This window comes from Magallana gigas, chromosome 1 (assembly GCF_963853765.1).
Source record: "Magallana gigas chromosome 1, xbMagGiga1.1, whole genome shotgun sequence".
NCBI lineage: Eukaryota > Metazoa > Mollusca > Bivalvia > Ostreida > Ostreidae > Magallana > Magallana gigas.
In genome coordinates this window covers 36,990,746-37,013,774 of record NC_088853.1, presented here as the reverse complement: position 1 = coordinate 37,013,774, position 23,029 = coordinate 36,990,746, and the positions used below count along the sequence as shown (strand labels likewise).

At 32.1% G+C, this 23,029-nt stretch overlaps 2 long non-coding RNA genes across 2 annotated transcripts; both read right to left on the bottom strand.

Moving 5' to 3' along the window:
* Positions 1-16,246: 16,246 nt before the first annotated feature.
* LOC136273744 (uncharacterized) lies at positions 16,247-20,312 on the bottom strand. Its single transcript, XR_010711972.1, has 4 exons — positions 20,197-20,312; positions 19,202-19,315; positions 17,895-18,008; positions 16,247-16,598 (listed from the first exon to the last, which is right to left on the bottom strand). It is a non-coding gene; the product is annotated as an uncharacterized lncRNA (long non-coding RNA).
* A 206-nt stretch (positions 20,313-20,518) lies between these two features.
* LOC136274155 (uncharacterized) lies at positions 20,519-22,799 on the bottom strand. Its single transcript, XR_010712464.1, has 3 exons — positions 22,717-22,799; positions 22,342-22,452; positions 20,519-20,635 (listed from the first exon to the last, which is right to left on the bottom strand). It is a non-coding gene; the product is annotated as an uncharacterized lncRNA (long non-coding RNA).
* Positions 22,800-23,029: the final 230 nt, after the last annotated feature.

The following is a 23,029-nucleotide window of genomic DNA, read 5'->3' as shown; positions in this document are numbered from 1 at the left end:
TTTGTGTTAAGTCGTTCTTGAAATTGGAAAGGTGTTTGTTAAGTCGTACTTAAAATCATTCGTATTTTGTTTAGTCGTACCATGAATAATTCGATTTTTTCATCTTTTATATTTTAGTTACTCTTGTAATTGATTTAAGAGCTCTGCTTCTTACAGGAATTTCCAGCTTTACTTCCGACATTAACGGAAGACCCACTCGTTGCTTTGCAACGAGCTTTGCTCTAGTTATTCTTTTTTTTCTTTTTCTGACTTTTTTGGAGCGCTATTTCTCAAAAACTATCAAACCGATTCGCACAAAATTTTCAGGACAGATAGAGCAAGATCGGCGCTACATATTATAAAATTTTTAAATGATGACGTCACTTCCGGTTTCAGATATTGACGATTTTGTACATTTTTAAGGGTCATTTTGTCCACGCATCTCCTCCGAAACTAATCAAGATAGAAGCTTGAAATTTTCAGGGATTGTGGATGACTGTATGTAGATGTACCCCCATGATTCCAATGATGGAAACTGCTAAAGGCCTCAAAGCTCGCCTGAACCTGAAAATTGGCACCAAATTTTTTCACGAAATTTTTGCACATTTTCTGTGATATCTTTTAATGTATAAATATTTTGTTAAAACTTGTAACGCAAAAGTTGTTTCAAATTACACGGGCTTTCGTTTAATATCAAGAAAAAGGGGCTTGCCCCTCAAATAAGGGGCCAAGAGGGCTGTAAAGTCTTCTTACAATAACTCTTTACTGAATAATAATTTGTTATTAATTATAGAAGCAAAAATGTTCATTGGTGGGCTGTTGATCTATACAGAACCATACTTAAGTCATATGTTACGTAATAAGGGGTTTCAAGGGGCCAGAATTTTAAATTTCGATCATTAATATATGAAAAAGGAGAAATATTTTTAAAAGCATTGTAGAACAAAAGTTGCTTGAAATAATGTTCTGTACAATATGCCACCTTTAATTCTTTTGTTCATGACCCCATTTTGGAGATAAAGGGCCGGCCCCTAAAACACATTTGTAAAGATATCCTAAGAACAGTTAACATTTCGTGAAGCCTTGTTGAACAAAAAATGTTTATATTTGCAAGACCTTTCATTTGATATCAAGAAAAAGGGGCTGGCCCCTCCAATTAGGGGTCAAGAGGGGTCTTAAATCTTCTTACAAGAACTCTTTACTGAACAAAAATTTGTTATTAATTATAGAAGCAACAATTCCAGTGTACAGCTGTTTATCTATACAGTATCATACCTAAGTCATATATTACGTAATTAAGGGTTTCAATGGGCCAGAATTTAAAACTTTGATCATTAATATCTGAAAAAGGAGAAATATTTTTAAAGGCAATGTAGAACAAAAGTTGTTTAAAATAATGTTCTGAACAATATGATACCATAAATTGTGTTGTTTGTGGCCCCGGTAAAGAGTTAAAGGGTCGGCCCCTAAAATACAGTTGTTTAGATATCTCGATAACGGTTAACCATTCGTGAACATTTGTAGAACAAAATATGTTTATATTAGCGAGACCTTTTATTTGATATCAAGAAAAAGGGGCTGACCCCTCAAATTAGGGGCCAGAAGGGCTATGAAGTCTTTTTATATTAACTCTTTTCTGAGCAATAATTTGATATAAATCATAAAACAACAAAGGAGCTTTTATTAAGCTTAATTTAAAACTAAAATCCGTTTTAAAATCGGACGATGCATTACAAAAATATTGGGATTTAAGAATTGAGTTTTCCGGAAATTTTGATTCCACGTTTTTGGTTAAGAAAATAGTGTTATGTTAAACGTTAAATTAACTCGTACCTAAAATAATTCGGAAAGTATTAATTCGTACTTGAAGACATTCGGGACTTTTTTTTATTAAGTCGTTCTAGAAATTATAAAGGTTTTTGTTAATTCGTTCTTGAAATCATTCAGACATTGTTAAGCCGTACTAAGAATTATTCGATTTTTTAAAAATATTTTGTTTATTTTCTTTGTAGTTGGTTTTAGAACTCTGCTTCTTACAGTAACTTCTATCTTTACTCTCGACACCACCGGAAGACCCACTCGTTGCTTTGCAACGAGCTTTGCTCTAGTTTTATCATATTACTATATAATGTAACCTATCATAATATTAATTTTTTGATTGATACCTATTGAAATTAAATTTGAAATTGATAAATATTCATCATTTCAGGCATTGATTTTCTATCAACTGCACTCCCTCTTAATATATAAAAAAGAAGAAAACAACATGTACTGTGCAAGAAGAATGGTCAATTTCCATAAATTCCACATCATGACTGAATAATACTGAAAATCAGAAAACACTAGTCCTGTTGAACAGTTTGTCAGAGTAGTGCAATCTCTATAGTATTTGTCAAGTTGATTATTATAATAAATTTTTGATAAATATTGATTGTTCTTGCTTTCGTTATTTATTACAGAAATATTAACTATAATTATATGTAACATGATCATATAAAAAAGAATTTATTATTTATTTACCAGCAAAATAACTTCATACTTTACCTTATCAAGGCAGAAGATGAATTATGTTTTTCCCATTTCAACAATTTGGTAATGATGACTGGTGTGAACAGAAACAACATTCTGACATCATTTTAGTAAAACTCGCATTTTTAAATTATTTACTGAATGAAAATTAAAATTATGATCTTAGTCAGTGTTGCGTTTGAATTTCACGCAAGTGACGCAGAAAGGGAAATTGGCCAAATAAAATGCAGTAGTGCAAGGGCATACACTTTATCAATTATATTGAAAATTTACATGTCTTACCATTATATCCCCATTTATACTACTATATTAAAATAATAGACTCGAATTGTTGGGCTTTAAGACCGAGAAATCGGAAGAGTACTGTCTTTTGGTTTATATTTTTTAAACATTATTGGTATATGAAGATTGCCAATTTGTTTTTATCTTTTCTTTATCAAGCTTCGCTAATTAATAATCAAGAAAATTCCTTTAACAAACCTGGAAATCATCTGGATATTTGGATTTCACAATCTTGCACATGCGCATTACATTCATGCTAAATCAAGTAAGGCCTGTTGCAACCACTATTGAAATGAAACCACTTTTGAAATAAGTTATTTCAATAGTGGTTGGGAATGTATTTCATTAGAAAAATCACCTTGCAACCACTATTGAAATAAAACTACTATTGTAATAAATTATTTCAATAGTGGTTGGGGACGTATTTCATTAGAAAAATCACTTTGCAACCACTATGGAAATACAACCACTATTGAAGTAATGATTTAATAGAGGTTGGGGATGTATTACATGATAAGAACTACTTTACAGACACCATTAAAGTTCAACTACTATTAAATTTATTTTTTTAATTGTAGATGGGAATGAATAACTTATAAATATAACTTAGTAATCACTATTATGTCACACATTTGGAAAGAAAGAAGTTGTATATCATATTTGCAAACTATTTTGAAATGCAAGAAATCTAACGAATAATATCAAATACACAATTATGGTACAATTTTCACTGCTGTGTAGAAGTAAATAACCACTTCTCGCAGATAAACATGCATAAACATTTGTTTTTATTTAACAAACAATTCAAATACACAATTAAGGTACTAATGACTTACATATTTTATGGTAATAGTAATCAAGACTATGATATAAATATACTTATATTAGGATTTTCACTGTTGTGCAGAAATAACCAACCCTCGCAGATTAACATATAGAATTGTTTTCATATTTTTTCTTTACCTTTCTCTTTCTATAGATATATCATGTTTTATGGAAATTGTAAATTATTTGTACTAGAAGAAAACGTTGTAATTTGAAAGAATTTCTATTCGAAACCCCTATATTTTAAAAAACTAATTAATAGCTTATATATCATTATAGATTTATGTGATAATGAATATCACTATTAAGATAAATAATTTCAATAATGGTTGGGGATGTACTTCATTAAGACCAATATTGAATGAAATAAATTATTTCAATAGTGGTTAGGTACGCATTTCATTGCAACCACTATTGAAATAAATTATTTCAATAGTGGTTAGGTATGCATTTCATTACAACCACTATTGAAATAGTTTAATTCAATTGGGGTTAAGGATGCGGTTCATTACAACCATTATTGAAATAAAATAATTTAATAGTGGTAGGATGTTATTTTAATGCCTATTATTCCGACTGTGCATAACACTTTCGGTTCCAGATGACAGGTGGTATGGGAAACATGACCATACACAGGTAAATCAAAGAACATCATAATCAAAAAGGAATTCATCATCTCATAAGACATACTTCTTTTCCTAAGAAACTCCCCTAGAAGAAAGGAAAGTGTTACAAGCAGACATAAGAATAGACATAAAACTGAAATGCATCATCAACCACTATTGAAATACTTTATTTCAATAGTGGTTGAAATAAAAGGTATCCAAAACCACCATTGAAATAAATTATTTCAATAGTGGTTGTAATGATTCGCATCCTTAACCACTATTGAAATAATATATTTCATTAGTGGTCGTAGTGAAGTAACCCCCAACCACTATTGAAATAATTTATATTAATAGTGATATTTATATTAATACACTGTAATTATCAATAAACAATTATTCAATATACAGGGGTTTTGAATAGAAGTTCTGGCAATTTACAAGATGTTCACATATGTGCAAATTATATACAATATCATAGGACATGATATGTTTGTAAAAAGAGAAATGTAAAGAAAAAAATGTAAATTTTCAAAGAAAAATTAATAAAGAAATTCATTCTAAGATACGATTGAAAAAATAATTTTAATTGTAGTTGTACTTCAACCGTGTCTGTAAATTGATTTTCAAAATGGAATATATACATCCCAGAATACTATTTAGATATTTTATTTTAGTAGTGGTTGAATTTCAGTAGTGGTTGTAAAGTGTTTCATCAGATGAAATACATTCCTCCCAACCAGTATTGAAATAATTTATTTCAATAGTGGTTTTATTTCAATAGTGGTTACAAAGTGATTTTTCTAATGAAATGCATTCCCAACCACTATTGAAATAATTTATTTCAATAGTGGTTTTATTTCAATAGTGGTTGCAACACAGGCCCTTTAGTTTATGTTTCCACAATATTGCATTGGCATGGATAAACTCAGAAACGATATTAAAAATACGTGTAAATGTTCATTGAAAACTTGTCATATATTCTGTTCATCAAAGGAAATACAATACGGGAGATAAGTCTAACTCGGTGCATTTAATATCAACATGGTGTGTAAATTCGAAGCGAGTAAAAACTTCGGTGAAAAGTGTTGTATATGAATTGAATTTTTAGATGAGAGGTATTTACAGCTTCAAAATTGTTTGTTATGAATAATTTGACTGTTATTTTCAATGCAGCTGCATTAATTTTCTTCAAAATCGTGTCGGAGCGATTCTGCAATTGTTTGCATCATTACGGGTATATGTGATGCATTTTAACTGTCGTGTTGGCCGGTGTAACGAAGAATATTGACCCGGGTTGAAAATTGACCCGGGGGTCATTTTTCAACGTTGAATATTGACCCGGGGGTCATTTTTCAACGTTGAAAATTGAGACCAAACTCGTGAAATTTATACCCGGGGTCATTTTTCAACAGTATGAGAAAGATTTTTCTAAACTCTGAAGACATCGACACGTTGAAAATTGATCCTGTTGAGAATTGACCCCAACCTCAAAGTTTTGATCTGAACTGGAACTTACTCTACACAGTTTAAATGTACTATCATGCACATATTTGAAAGTTTTAGTTTTAAAATGTTCTTACTGTCCGATACATATGCGGACGGGCTAATTTCTTTTAGGTTGATAGGTCCAATTAATCATTTAATTTTGAGACTGAAAATATGATATCCATTTATTATTACTATACTATGTAAATAAAGCTAAGAAAATGACCGTTTGCTTCGGAATGGAACAGGCGAGTAGGGCTAGAATACTTTTTGACATAGATGACATGGTTTTTATTCCCTCATGTGACATAATTTTAAGTTTCAACTTGTCATAATCTCTGATAAATATATCTAACAAATGTATTGCCCGTTATTGTCACTTTTAAGGCAATTCAACAGAGCTCTATTCGACAAGCACCTGGCGTTGTATTTTCTAATAATTGAAAATATAACCTCTATACTGTTTTATTGGGTAAAGGGTATATGTATTTATATCAAGACAAAATGATATAATGTCAAATACCTATCCTTAATTTGAAGAAGTCAGCATCCCTGACAAAAAAATAAATGAATGGTTGTCATATTTTTATCTTTTTTTATGTATACATGTACTGTATTATTCATATATACTTAACAATAATTTTTCATAAACTTGTCGGATTAACTTTATTGAAGCACCATCCAATTTTCTGCATATGCAGAGTCGTAGTTCTTTTTGAAATATGCAATTTATTTAGAACTATCATTTTGAGTTTTCAATTCCATTAATTACCGGTAAATTAGAAACACAGGCAACTGACGTAATATATTTCCTCAAAATTAAAAACATATAGTATACAGCAAAAATGTTATCAATTTTTTTTTAAAAAGTAGGTTTGCATCTAAATATACAGTCGGAGAATGGTTGATCTAATTATATTAATGGTATACATGAAAAGGCATGCAAAAAGTTGAATATATTAAGATTACTCAAGCATACAATTGATAGATAAACACTTGTTAAAATTCGGCTTTTATCAGACCTAGACTGGAATATGGTGATGTTGTTTGGAAAATCCGAATTGCTTAAACATGTACAAATTGAAGCAACCAGGACAGTGGCATGGATCAGAGTTAATTCTTCTAAAATCATTTTATATTGTGAGCTTAATTTGGAAATTTTACAATCTCGAAGGGATAAAATAAACTAATTATCTTCTCAAAGATTATAAATGGTTAAGCACTACAAGATATGTTAAATTGAATTCAATCATATTTTCTGACTGAACATACATATAATGTTTGGTCGAATGAGCTTTTTTACTATCTACCACTATATACTTACATGTTTTACAATATCTTTGCTCCGTCTACATGTAAATTATGGAATAATCTTCAAGCAGGAAACCCCTGGATATCCAAAATATACTCAACAAAGAGACGAACTTTTTAAACAACTTATTGACATTAGTGTACCTTTTTATATGAACTATATACTTTATGGTAGTTCTGATTTTTCATATAGATAAAATTGCAAAATTGTTTCCCATATTTATATTTAAACTAGAGCTCCAAAGCGTTTTTGATTCTCTTAGGTTACACGGTTTAAACCTATTTAAGTATTATACATGTATATTTACTTAATACGGTACACTAGTATAGTCCCCTTTTATTTACTGTTCTTTTCAAATGGGCTGGATCATGAAAATGTCATTCTTATGTTTGTATCCCTGTAGGTATAAATGAAGGTGATAGGTTTGTTAATGTAGGTGTGAGTCAACATGTCTACCAACAATATGTCATACAATCATATATGATAAATATTCAGATAGTTATTTAATATTCAAGTATCCCCTGTCTTATATGCACATAACATCAATAATATTCTGTAAACTTGTAATACTATATTCTTATGACTATAGATAATTTATTCTTGACTTTGTATGTTTGAAAGGGTTTACATAGGCTATGACTCTTATCCAATCCATTCAATAATTTGAACATTCCGTTCAATAAAACACGTTTAAATTGAATTAATAATGTAGGTGGATGTGATGGGAAGGTCAACCATCTACTCCAACGCTGCTGTATGATCTTCTTCTACATATTTCTATTCAAAACATGCAATTTACCTATATATTGACGAAAACATTTACTGTTAGTATTTATGATAAATTTTTGTAATCAAAGCAATTTAAAAACTATTACAAAAATTAGGTTGCTAACTTGCCACAGATTCCATGAAGCAGAATTGTTTATGCCTAAAAAAATCAGCGGTTTGATGATATTTAGTTACCCTAGTAACTACGTAACAAATAGAATTTAAAAAAAAAAGCTTTCAAGATATAGTTACTACAGCTTATCATGTTAGCATATCATCATTTTGTACACTGTTATTGGCTGGATAGGTGTGAATACAAAATTCAGATAATCACAGTTTTAACAAACTGAGTGGGTGCAAGCACAACAATCTCTAAATTTTGTTTTTGCACACACCCAGAAAATTTATAATGAACAATATCAAAGTTTCAATTTACTGGGTGAACGTAAAACCAAAATTAAACAATATGATATATTGTAATTTTTAAAATATTTACATTTGTACACTTCTCCAGCGAATTAAAAAAAAATGGAGTTTAACTGCATTGAATATTTTAACGTGTAATTATGTATATGTCAAGGGGTAGCTGATATATAATATTCTGGGCTACATTTGGGAACAATTAAGAACTCCAAGGCCTTTTGTGGAAATGACGCTGAATATTTATTGTTGTATTTGTATATTATCGAATAAATGGTTTCCTCAAGTACAGCTAGGTGATCTATAATCATATACAATTATAATATTACTAAAACACTCTCATTCTCTACATTCACTCATTAAATTTATCTTTAGTGAAATAATATTTAAATTACACATATTTGATTAAAATAACTCACCAAGTATAACAGCAATATGAACTAAGATAATAGTCGGGTTGACAAGCTATGAAGCTTAATAATTCAACCGTCTGTCTTGGGTGGCGTCGTGATATTAAATCAAAGTTCGTGCTAAAAATTCGATAATGCAAACGGACATGCGCACTCACTCACTTAAACCCGAAAAACCAGTCTAACACACCCATTCATTCACTGATCCACCCGCCAAACGTAACTACGTGACCTTTCGTACTAATATCATACTATGAATGATTGTATGAATGAATGAAGCGGTGTAAATGTAAACAAATGAACAATGGGAAATGAAAACGTGAAATGTTGAAATACGTGAACGCAAATATGAATACTAATGAACTAAAATAATTAATCCTGTGACATATACAAATATTCTTAAAAAACATATTTTTTAGAGAAATATATAGATATCACACAAAACAGCAATTATACGCGAAAAATTTATTATGAATAAAATAGTTATTACATATTTAAAGGGATAATATGTAAATTAAAAAATATTCATTTATAAAGCTTCATTTTTAACCCCCACCCCCCCCCCCCCCCCCAACCCAACCCCCCCCCCCCCCCGTTGAAACATATAAATATAAAGAATAAATATGTATAAACTGATAATTTTTAATTAAATAAACTCAAGTTATAATATTGATTCCTTATTTTGTGCTTCTTTGCTGTTGAATTTTGAACCGGTTTCATGATCATAATTCCACGATGCGGGTCAATTTTCAACGGATTAGGGTCTTTATTCAACACTTTTCGTCTCATTATTCAATGTGGAAAAATGACCCCCGGGTCAATTTTCAACCCGGGTCAAAATTCTTCGTTACACCGGTCCCAAGACACAGTTAGACTATTCTAACTAAGCAGAGTGTAGTAAAAATAATAGCATTATTGTAGGCTTAAAGCTTGGTTATATACATGTCAACAATACGGTGTGTCCATGTATTTATTTCGTTTATGTCAGATATCATATGCAATGTCAACCTGTGTTCGCAGGGGTCAAAGTCAAGTTATATCTAAAAGTGTTGTGAGTTGTATGAAATCGCTACGTATTTCATATAAAAAGGCGTTAATTTAGGAAATTCCTTGCAAATTCCTGTTCATACAAATTTTACGTTAAATTTAATAATTGTTCTTACTTGAATATTTCAAGCCCCCAGCACTTTTCGGAATTTTTAATGTTTAGTTTACAAGTTAGAAACAGAAATATACATATTTGTTCACGTTAATTAAGCCCTTGCACTTTGCATGTTTTCGTATTATTCCTGATCCATCTATCTTTAGCAGTATCACGTGACAGGGTATTCCAAAGAGAATGAAAATGTGCCTATGCAATAACGAATGATCTTATTTGTATATCGATACAATATAACTTTGTGTAACAATTTTTTGGAACTGAATATCAAGATTATTCAAAGGCTAACATTTAATGTGATTAAAATCGCTATTTTTATATGAACGCCATTAACATAACTGAGTTATTATTAGCTAACCACAATGATTACAAAATACCAACTAATAGTCACAATATCAACAACAAATGCCATAAATATCGGTTGTTATTTTCAATGATCAGTGTGTAGTAGCATTACCTGTATTAATGACCCACTAAAGATAATACAATCGAGAGTAATCAATTACTAATTGAGTTAACTAAGGCTGTTACAACATCTTATGACCTGGATGATTATAATGATATTGCATTTAGGGTTATTTTACACGAATGTAAACTCAGAATACATGGCAACTTCAACTTTTCTTTCGGAGCCAACTTTTCTTTGCTCATGTCGATGGTCAAGGCTTACAACAAAGGCTGTAAAACACAAAAAGATAGGGTTCTGCGAAAATTACTTTAAGTTAAAAAACGAAAAGTTTCCATGTAATGTGGTAGAAATTTTCAGTCGGCGGGATTTGATTGGGTCAATCACGTTAGGGTAAATAGAAGTATTTTTTTATTGTCCGTGGTTCATAACTAATTAACGTGTAAAGACCTTATTTATGTTTGGTTGCCAAATGCAGCCATGTTAAAACATCCTTGTTGTAATGCTTGTTGTTATTCTTTACATTATAGGTTTCTGTAAAATAAATAACAAACGAAAAACGTTCACATAAAGTTTTCATTTTTTCCCTTTCCAAGTCTTTTGCGGACATTACACTAGTATAAAAACGTTTTGTTTTATTTGCAAAACAACTCAACATGATGCATGATGTCCTTTTAAGATATGAATAAGAAAGGCCATAATTGAACAAGAGATATTTAAAAGTATTCATGTGATTTTTAATTTCAGTTAATGAAAAACGTACCAAATATCGGTCTGATTTATGCGGCTTAACCCCCTTTTAAATGAAATTGGCATAAGTGCGATGGTTTTTTTTTTATTTCAACTGCAATGTTAAGGTGGCTCAATACACCCACAGTTTATTCCAATTTTGAATAGAAGACCACAAAACATATACTTATCAAAAATCAAAATGATGATAGGGATACTGTAGGTATTTTTAAAGAATTTTTCAATGTTTGTTCGTGTTTTTGTTAAATATTTTTTAGAAAGACAGCTATTAACAAATTGAGAGAATTTTTTTGTCATATGATGGATATTTCCTTCGGACACATAAAAAAAATATAACACTCCTTAACATTCAAAAATGTTATTATTGCAATTTTTATTATTATTTCCCCAAAACATAATTTTTCATCTTTTCTTACTCTGTTGTCAAATCATCTCAAAAAGTTGCTTAATGTTAAAAGAAAATGTATTTTAATAAATGTGACATAAAAAATTGAATGAAAATCATTGCAAATAAACACAAAAAATATTTTAAATTTTTTTTGGTATGAAAGTTCCTCAGGTAAGGGTTATCGTTCCTAAGTCCCAAGGCCCAAACACCTTGGGGACTTTTTCATTTCTGAGTTGAAGAAAATTCTTAAATATAATGTTGGAATGATTAATGCATACATTATATAAATAGAGCTTGTTTGGGAGGGTAACAGTTGAAATTGGCACCCCGAGGAAACCATTGTCAACAGACGCGAAGCGGAGGTTGACAATGGTTTTCGAGGGATTTCAATTTCAACTGTTATCCTCCCAAACAGGTACTTTTTATTTTATTATACTGAATGTCTTAATTTTTAGAGATCTTTTTACTGCTATTATATAAAAATGACGTGAATTCCACGGCAAAACGTACGCGCATAATTTACGCGCATGAAATATTTCGTTGTGTTATCGGTTGCTAAGTTTGTTGCTAACGCTGGGGGTAATAGAACGGATTATCAACTGCGTCTAAACCAATCAGATTTCAGTATTTAACATGAAAGTATAATACATTTCATTATAAGCCTGTGTAAGTGAATATAATCGCTTTAATGCAAAATTAAACTATATTATAATTGAAATATTTTCACCGGTTTAGAATTTTCTTTCACCGTATTCAACCAAAAATACGTTTTAGAAGATTTTGGAAAGTAATAAAAATTATTGTTTTGAACGGAAATCGAACTCATGACCTAAAGGTTTGTGGTAAACCCACTAACCCACTTCGCTACGATGTAACATATCAATGATGAGAAAGAAACTATTTAAAAAAATATAGTTTGATTTTATTGTTTATTTCGATAAATAATACCACACAACATGAAGGTGTCACATACCACATTACTTGTAAGTAATGAATTTTCCAATTATCAAATTAAATCTATTCATCTAACAAATTTTTCGAAAGAGCGGGCCCCATACAATTCGCCTCAGTTTAAATCAGCCAGTACCGGAATTGCATGCTTCCAGATTTACTTTTTTTGCGTACTGCGTCATCAAAAAGTGGTGTATAGAGCCACCTTAAAAAACAATGTAATATTATTTCGCTAAACTGGTAACACAATGGTTCATATGATACATTTGTATAATTATTTGTGTTGAATTCAAAAGGCAGCAAACTGCATGTGCGTTGGAAAACTATATTTTTTCTATTTTTGTTGTGGCACAAAAAAAGAAGTAATTCAAAGCAAACAGTTTGTAATATAAAGTTTTATACAACAAAAGCCATACACAAGGAACATGTTATTGCAAAATGTAACAATCGTTTATATTTATGTTCAGCAGCTTTCATGTCAATATATCAATAACTAATAGAAAGAAGCTAATTTAAAAGTGCGTGACTGAATAGATGTAAATGCATGCAATAGAGTCGAGTACATTAGTTATGTTCAGCAAAACAGTAATGAAACATGTTAGATATGCATATATTTTTATAATCTAAATACCTTTGTGATTAAAAAGAATAACAAAAACAATTCACAAAGTATAAAAAAGTATCAATAAAATTGAAACAATGGATCTTAACCTACGATCCATTCCACTTGGTAATTGTCTATGGTAGCCGGAAGTGACGAGTGTTCCCCAACCTTCCACCAGGCCAGCCGCTGGTTTCCATTCGTTGACGTCAAAGTAAATCTCCAATAGGCAGGGGACTTAAACCGCCTCGGAATTCTTCCACTTCCGTTTTCATCGCCGATATACCTGATAGACTGTACTGCAACTTCCGAGTTTTGAATGGCTATATTGTCTGCCTCTATGATACGGTAAGAGTTGTATCCCTCATAAACAACTAAACGAAGCGGAGATCCCCGTTGTAGAGAAGTAATCAGGTTAGCTTTAGATCCATATGTAGCAATGCCAGAGCTAGAAGTGGTCAGGACCTTTGACCAGGGTCTAGACTCAACAAACCACGTGATGGATTCTTTGTCATTCGAACTCAATCTGTTGATGATGCTTGCAATATCGTACCTCACTGTTTCGACATCGCCTGTTGTTGAGGCAATTTGCCAGATCCAACTGACATTAGTTAGAAAGTTATATGCAGAGGTTTTAGAAAATTGTCCTAAAAGTTGAGCTGAAATCTGACCATTCCTTACATAAAGATTATCGGCTTCAGTTATATACGAATTGATTTTAACTCGGACTCTTTTGCCAGCTAAAACAGATTCAACAAGCGGGTCTAAGGACCCGTGTATTCCACGTCCAAAAGTGTCGTGACTGTATACCTGTGTCCAGCAACCGTCCACAAGCCACTCCATTGAGCCGAAATCCTGAAAAGTGTTCAGCGAAATGTGCTGGCCAACGTACCACTGAGAGGTTGGAATTGTGCCTGTAGTTGACCATGTCGTTAACAACCAAAACACTCTTGTTGGGAACTCATATTCGTCGCCAATTTTAATTTGTCCTAAACGCCATGGGTATTGTCCATGTACATCCAAGCTATTAGACACTTCAATTGTTGTCAGTCTGGTCATAAATCCAGTCTCTGGTTTTAAAACTTTAACACTAGCGCCATTGTTAACTGCATTTAACAACACAGATTTGTCTCCACATGTTCGAACCCCGGACAGCGTATTACAGTAGACAGGTTTTTCAGCAGCGCATGATCTACATTAAAATGTAGGTTAGTATATTTGTCCTATACATTTTATTCAGACAAGAATAATACCAGATGCGTATTTCGAACTCGATAGGTCAGTGTATTTCTTTTTTTTCGAGAATGGACATGCTCTACTATCGGTGTGAGTTTTAAGTACCAAAAAAAAACGTCGTACTTGTGTTCAGGTTTACAATTGCACAATGGTCATAAATTCATCTACATAGAATATTCATAACAATATTACGAAAAATAACTTCTCCGTTTTGCTCTAAAAATTAGTAACTGCAGTTTAAGGACAAGTGTGAAAAAAAGTGTTTGTTGGAGATGAATGAGGAACGTGATAGTGGTAAAATAAACAGGGAGACCTTATTTGTTAGTACACCGGGGAGGCCATAATTAATTGAGGCCGATTTAAGAAAATCCAGATTTCCAAGACCAAGTCCAATATTGAACAATTTAACAACTAAGTTAGTAAAAAAAATATTATGGTGATGTTAATTAGTTGGTAGAAAATGGGTTGTTTATGTTTTACATCAATCGTCTGACATCGACGTTGATAGATATTCATGTGTACCCCCTGTATATAAAGCCCCCCCCCACCCCCAAAAAATAATAAAATCAAAACGAAACACTTATGTTGACGGTGACACTTTACGATTCTGACAGGTTGGTGAAAAGTAAAGAGATATGGAAGACCTTTATAAGAAAGTTGACAATGAATTGGCGTCGATAATAAACAAATTTTTCTTACACATGTGATGATGATTACTGCAATGTACTGTTTAAAAGTAGTAAAAGGTATGAACGTTGTACAGCAATTATTTAAAATAATGGTACATTTATCCATGTGGAGTATTCTGAATCAAGAAACATGAAATTATGTTGCCAAGCTATAAGTTATTTATTTGGCGAAGATTAACGTCGAAAACAATTTATCAAATGAAAAAGAAAAATGGATGCTAAGGTCAACAAATGATTACATAAATGATTACTTTGTGTACAGATGCTTTAGTCCTGCTAGGACACAAGCACAAGCTGATTTATGTATAGCGCAAAGAACACCGTAGACCTTATTTAGGTATGAAGTACTACTATCCGAGTCCACCAGCCTCTCCTTTTCAGATATTCTTTACATGGAAATGCTGTTGTTACAGTCGGTTCAAGCATATCTTTTACAACATACACCATAGCATAGCATAGCATTGAAATCTCATAGCATAGCATTGTAATCTCATATCATAGCATTGGAATCTCATACCATAGCATACAATCTCATATAATCGCATTCGCCATATCATACCATAGCATACCATAGCATAGCATACAACATTCTTTTAACTCGGTTTTAAATATTTTTATTTGAAAAAATAAATGTTTACATAATAGATTTGTGGTAAACTTTGGCTTCTTATTATTTTATTTCGAAATGTGTGGAACTCTTCTGTGTATGGAGGCGTTTTTGTTCAAATCTCATAGCATACCATAGCATAGCATACCATATCATTAGGCCCTTCATTTCAATTTCTCATAGCATAGCATACAGATCTCATAGCATAGCATACAAATCTCATAGCATATCATTAAAATTGCATACCATAGCATAGCATAAATTGGTAAAAGATATGCATGAAATGACTGTAAGTCTAAAGGAAATTCAGGATGAAAGTAGTAAAGTACTTGTGCATTTTCCGAGCAGGGGCCATCTTAAGGGCAAGGTCGAGGAGCATTAGGAAGACCAAGGAGCCTTAAACTACTTAAAAGCTTATCCATCAGAACGTGATTAAATGTGAATACTGTGTTAAAAGATTATTGGAAGAGAACACGTGGATTTTGAAAATATCTTAATATTTCCTTTATAAGCTACGTGAAGCCTTATAACAGTCTTAATAGGTATCCTATTTTGAGATGGCTAAAAACTGCATAGACTCTAAAAAGATGTAATGGTGAAGTAGTTACCCTTGGAGAGAGATATTGAAATGAAGATCAATTGTTATTTTTAGTTACATGATGTAAACCTTTTTGTAACACAAACATTCAAATTAATTCATTTCAAGACTGACGTATCGGGCTCGATGTACGCAACTCATCTAATCCCTACAGTGTTATATTGACTTACCAAATCGGCTCGTTTAATTAGGGAATTTGTTGGCATGCATTGTATTAAAATATACCCTCATACGTACCTTACAAACCATTCTATATCAACTACCAGTGTTGCGTTGCCTGTAGAGTTATGTTCGCCAACATACCATCGGGATACATGTGCGTGACCAGTAGTACATACGATTAAAAAATTCCAGTAAAGATCGCCACTAAATTCGTCGTATGCAGACCGACCAAGTAGAAAAATTGTTTGAACACAAATGTTTTCGTTTTCAGTCAAAGTGGCAGACTGTATCGATGTTTGAAAAATAGAATTGTTTAATGAAATCCTGATCTCATCTCCGGCGACTAGACGATCGACAAGATCTCGTTTACTTCCGTTTATTTCTGTCCCATCAGCGCCAGTTTTAACGATAGCTGTCCATTCTCCACTGCATACTATAACAAAACCAAGTACTGAAGTACTGATGGAAGTTGATTTTATCGATTATTATTTACTTTAAAATGAACGATATGTTATTTGGCTTGGCTTTCCTCTTTTCTTGAATTACACACATTTTTATAAGACTTTTCCGACAATGATTTCGAGAAAACTTCTTATAAATCATAGTTTGTTAAATTTAAAGATAAAATTGGTTCCATCAAACTATGTATCAGTAATAGATATATTTCGAAATTTGTATGGATCAAGGCAATAAATCCAGTGCACGGCGAGATACTTTCTGCCAATGTTTACACCAGGACACGTGATAGCTTGATGACGTGACCTCTAAATATAGAATGGCTCTCTGCTTTTCGGGGATTTACGTAGACAGCCAATGGTTGAACGACCCTATATTGAACTCTGGCGTATAAATACATACGACTGCAAAACAATATCTTTATTGTTGGTACTATCTAACTATTTTTGAGGTATTTAGAAATAAGTTTCCTTAAAGAACAATGCTTTTGCATACATAACATCGACTTCATCGATTATTTTCAGGATTTTATTCTTGTCGGCGATGCTAATTTGTGCTTAGGTCCAAACAATGTTTCAGTTTCGGTTTTCCAGAGTAACTGCATAGGAGATTTGATAAAAATGAACTCCCAAAAACAATACATTTTGCACTCTCAATTGTTGTTATCAGTTGGCACTGACAAAAAAATGCCAACTTATTGCTACTATAATCTGCCGCAAGGCTATCATTTTGCAGTAGATTAATTTTGCAAATATAAGAGGTTGAAATTGCTTAAGTCTCATATAAATATGAAATATATAAAGAGTAAATCAGTTGTAAGCTTGATTTTGGGCAACTTGTTAGACTTAAAGAAAAACTAAATTAAATGCGCTTTTTCGTAGGCAACTTTCTGGCCAAAATAAGAAAAAAAAAAGTTGAGTGCTAGCAACATTGCCTAATGTCCATTATGACAAGATCTGGGTTATTTTACCCCTTCCGAAAATCTATTTAAAGGCCGCTGCAGTTGATTTTTTTCACTACCTCATTTTGCTGCATTCATATTCACAGAAAATATAACTTTTTTAAAATTTAAAGTGAACCCAACACACCTTAAAATTTTTATTTTAACCCCCTAAACAAATCCGTGAGTCAACATTAAAAACAGTGCTACTCCATATACTTACACATATACTTCAATTTGCGTAAATGTTTTACGATCATCATGGTACATGTACATGATGATGTTCCGCTTTGCGGTGCTCTTGTATCTCATTAATATATTCACTAAACTTACCCTGATTACAGGCCGGTCCTCTCCATCCACCTGCACAACTGCACGTGAACGACCCCTCACTGTTAATGCACTGCCCTCCATTTTCACATGGGTTGGTATCACATTCATTGATATCTAAGAAAGTTAGCAAAGCATTGGAAAATCGTGAACGCGTTTTTTCTAACAAAATGGAATAAAACAACAGATAATTATATAAATATCCTTTTGATGGAGTAATCTGTAAAAATCCTATCATTACGTTTAATGTCAAACATTTAATTTTATTAAATCTTTAATTCAATTGCAAATTAAACGAGCTTCATTGATTTAAAAAAAAAACAACAAGAGGGGCTTAGATTTTGATAAGTGCCTCCAATTACCGCAAGTATAAAGAGGGGCGCAGCTGGGGAATCCCTCCTTTTATTCAAGAAATAAATCCTGGCGTTTGCTGCGATCAAAATAATTATTCAAGACTGTACAATACCTCCCGTACAAACAAAGATAATACCCTAGGTACAGTCCAACCAAGACGAGAGTGAAGACCACGAGAAGAGTCAAGCAATCAAGTAGACGTGAAGGAAGGACCATAGTCAACCTCCCCCACACCCAAGGGAAGTAAACAGCTAGACGTAACGTCCACATTTTAGGTGTTGCAATTAGATTTTACTAGTTCTTACTCTACCCTGGTGAAAGCTGCCTTGGAATAGGCAGATAGCTTCGAGGTTATCCCAAATATTGAGGTCTGCGCTTAGAACGATATAGGCTCGTATGTGTAGCTTTGTGTTTCATTAAAACAGAAAGATTGAGCTGGTAATTAAATCAATTTACCCATGCTAACAAAAGGCAGAGTGGAACTTCAGCAGTTTGCTATAATTTTGTATTAAATGAGAGAGGAGAGCTATTTATTTTAAAGTGCTCTATATTTCCATTGCAACACTCTATACGATTTATTTGCCGATAAAAAAAATATATATATATATTTTTTTTTAATTTACTATATATTTTATGCAACAAGTTAATTCTTTGTATCTGAAACTGACGCAATTACTTACAGTTAGTGTAAAAAAAACCCTTATTTTTAAATGGTATTTAATGAATTTTTTGCTTCTGTTGTCATGACAACATGTACCCAAATCAACCGTTTAATGTTGTCTTGATTTTACCAAAGAATGTACAAATACGTAATTTGAAGAAAAAATCGATGATTATAGGTGGCCATCGAATATTGTTTTTTACAGAGAATTGATTTTAATAAATATTAAAAGGCAAATTGTTCGAATGCATGCACGATATTATTTATATAACCAATGAGAAAGGGTTTTTTTTACCTTGATTACAGACGTCACCCTCCCATCCAGGTTTACAACTACAGATGAATGATCCGCAAGTGTTGTTACATAGTGCTTCGTTCTCACAAGCATTGGTCAGGCACTCGTCAACATCTAAGAATCGCATGAACCATAAAATGATGTTTAATGCTAGTAATCTAAGACGTATATTGCGTTTTGTATGTAACTGCTGATTATAGTAATCTTTGGTAATTACTTGTTTGGGTATTGTGAATTAATTTTACTTATAATTCTGCGAGTTATTATTTAACTATATAGTTTTACTTTATACATAACTTACACCAGGAGAGTAATCAAATTTAAGGAAAACCAAATGATATACAAAATCAATATATCAAACTGTGGGAAAATAAATCTACAAATAAATATTTATTTTAAAAAAAAATCTCTTATTTAATCTTCAAATCATGTGAGGAGATCAATTCTTCTCTTCCACTTGTAACATATAGGATTTTGGCATTTCTATACCACTAACAGTTTTATATATGCTTTCCGGAATATATTAACGTTTTGGGAGAGGAAATGTGCAAAGCAAACAACTCGTTAGAGTGATAAAATCTGGATTATTAGATACGTGTAACGTTCTATTTTGTTTATGTTTCAATCTAAGTGAAATCTTGTAAAGTGGAAAAGTTATAGTTTGTGCATTGCTCTGCTAGCGTGAAGCAATTTAGAACCAAATCCGGGGTTTTTTTTTGTATACTTGGATTTTTGTGTTCTCTCCATTTGTTAACCCAGTGCTCCTTAAAAGTAATGTCTTTTAAATTTATACAATTTTAGGTTTTGTTTTAAAGGTTTATGAATCAAGGTTTTCTTATTTGTCGATTTCAGTTTATAATTCTACTAAAAGTTTACACGATTCATTTTAGATATAAGCCTACATCAATTTTATTCAAAAATTATATAATTATATCAACAAATCACCCGAATGTGAATAGAAGATTTGTATCACTTGTAGAATATATTTAGATTACCTTGATCACACACAGGTCCCTCCCATCCATCAGTACAACTACAACTGAATGATCCCTCACTGTTAGTGCACTGTCCTACGTTCTGACAAGGGTTGTTGTCACATTCATTGACGTCTGTAAAAAGGTAAATCCACTGTCAATAAACTATTTACAATGTAATGTTTTAACAACTGTAGTTTCTGCTTATAAAATAACTAATCCATCCTTTGAAAAAAAAATTGAATTCCAACTAATTAAGCTGGCTTAGTACATTTAGTTTCTGTCATTTGAATCTTTGTTAGTGCATGATATGCACATGACAAGAGAAAAAAATAGTTTATTTTACCTTGATCACATGTGTAACCCTTCCATCCATTTTTACACATGCAGATATACGATCCATATGTGTTCCTACATTGGGCCTCGTTCTTGCAAACATCATTCGAACATGCATCAACATCTAAATTGTTTATATAGTTGAAAAATGAAATAATTCATAGCTGTTACATTGTAATTTGTCCCGCCCAAACTAAAGCAGCATAATCTACTGTTAGGTTGGAGTATTTTCATGACAACAATCATTGGTTCCCTTTAACTAATGATCTAAAGGTTATTCTGTTCCAATATTTAAAAAAAATACATCTTAATGTAAGTATATCAAACAGATCAATTTGTAAGTCATACACACATTTAAAAGGATTATTTAAAAAGTTTAACATGTTTGTTTGTTGTTTTCCTGTTTTTACACAGTTAGAATCTATACAATATGAACAAGCACAGATGTATTTAAACTGACCATGTTCTTGACATATTCTCTCTAGATACAAGCATTTTTCCTCATTGTTTCATCGCTGTCATTATTGTAAAATAAAAATATATTATGTTGTTTTATTCAGTAGTATATTTTCACTATATAACTCTATATAGACGAATAGTCAATAATTGTAATATTAGCTCGTCCGAAAAATATTGACCGGTCAATATTTTTTTGATATTGACCGGCTAGGAATAATATCTAGAGAACATTCCCTCTATTTCAAATAATCGCCTCTGATTTGAGGATTCGTAAACGATGACGTAAATAACTCATCGCGACTCCAAAAGAAGGTGACGTCATAATAGACAGTCAGTCAAGGCAAGTAAACAACGGACGCGCAATACGACAGTTTTGCTATCATAACGGATATACGGATTTGCGATATACTGTGAAATAAAATCAGGTAGAACAAGTGTATGTTAATTCTTACAATAGAATAGAACCAGTGACCGTTTGATGCTGAGCATATTTTGGAAATGAACTTTGCGCAAAATTGAATTCGTGAATTTTTTGTTGAGCTGAGAAAATTACGGCGATCTGTTTTCAATTACTTTCTTAAATTTTGGTTTGTTTCTTCATATAACAAAACAAATGTTGACTGTGTTTTCGGGCAACATTGATTATATTAGCCCCCGAGGGACGAACATATTGCACTCCGCTTCGCGTCGGGTAATATTTCGTCCCTCGGGGGCTAATATAATCAATGTTGCCCTTAACCCCAGTCAATATTTGTATAATAGTTGGACATGCATGCACTGTTTACATAGAACTGGTCTTTTAGCTTTAACATAAGCCGCAAACTTCTTATCAGTTTTACGATGTAGATTTCCTGTTTGTATGGACGTACATATCTTAGTCGCATTGAACTTATCAATTGTTACGGACGTTTACAAAAGCACGAGAACTTTTACATCAAGTATTCAGGTTGATGCGAGTTTTACAGACAGAATATGTACACTGAGCAGGGAATATAATTTCAAACCAATGTAGAACATACATATTTCTTTTAACACTGCATAGCTGTCTCCGAGTATGCTATTAAAATTGCATGACTTAGCGAAGCAAAAAACTTATATTTTTATAAAATAAACTTGTTGTTAATTATGCATTATATTTATTGGATCATTGCATCCTTGTAGACGTACATTATTCCTTTTTCTTATCATTGCCAATAGGTTTGCACTGTTGTAAATATGTTTGATAATCTCCATCGAGAGGAAATAAAGAACGAAAGTAACACTGCATAGATGTATCCGAGTATGCTATTAAAACTTTCAAAACTTAGCGATGCAAAACAAATACATATAAAATAATCATAACACTACTCTATGCCATCTCTTGAAACTTACTTTCTTCACAGTAGGTGCCTGTTAAGCCGCTTGGGCATTCACACCAATAATACCCATCCTCATTATGGCAGGTTCCCTGTCCACACGGGAATTTGAGGCATTCGTTTACATCTACAATAAGCAACTTGTCAGTTAAAATGAATAATGAATTGATGCATTATTTTTCAACTTTTAATTTGAATAAAATCAAGATTTGGATATGTGCCATTCAGGCAACACAATAATGCATGTTTCGGGTAACATAGCTACGACTGTGATCCATTCTGTTCATATTTCTACTATTTCTACAACCCAGTCTAATTTAAATAAGCCCATACAATAGCTACATATAGACCAAGGAAAATGTAACATTTCAGTATGAAGGAGAACACTAACCTATATCACAGTTGTCTCCCTCCCATCCGGCCGGACATTTACAGATATATCCCTCAGGTGTGTTTCCGCATATTGCATCATTGACACATGGGTTGTCTTTTACACAGATACCACCTGGAAATTAAAAAAACCAGATAAGGTAATACTTCATGATGTAAACAAGGCATGGTTATAACAACTTAATGATGATGATAATGATGATGAATGGTATTTCATTATCATCTATTGTTTTATTTTTCATTCTCAGTAAACGTCATTCTTAAAGTTTACATTTTTTTTCTCCTGCAAAATGCAACCGATTGTAAATTGATTG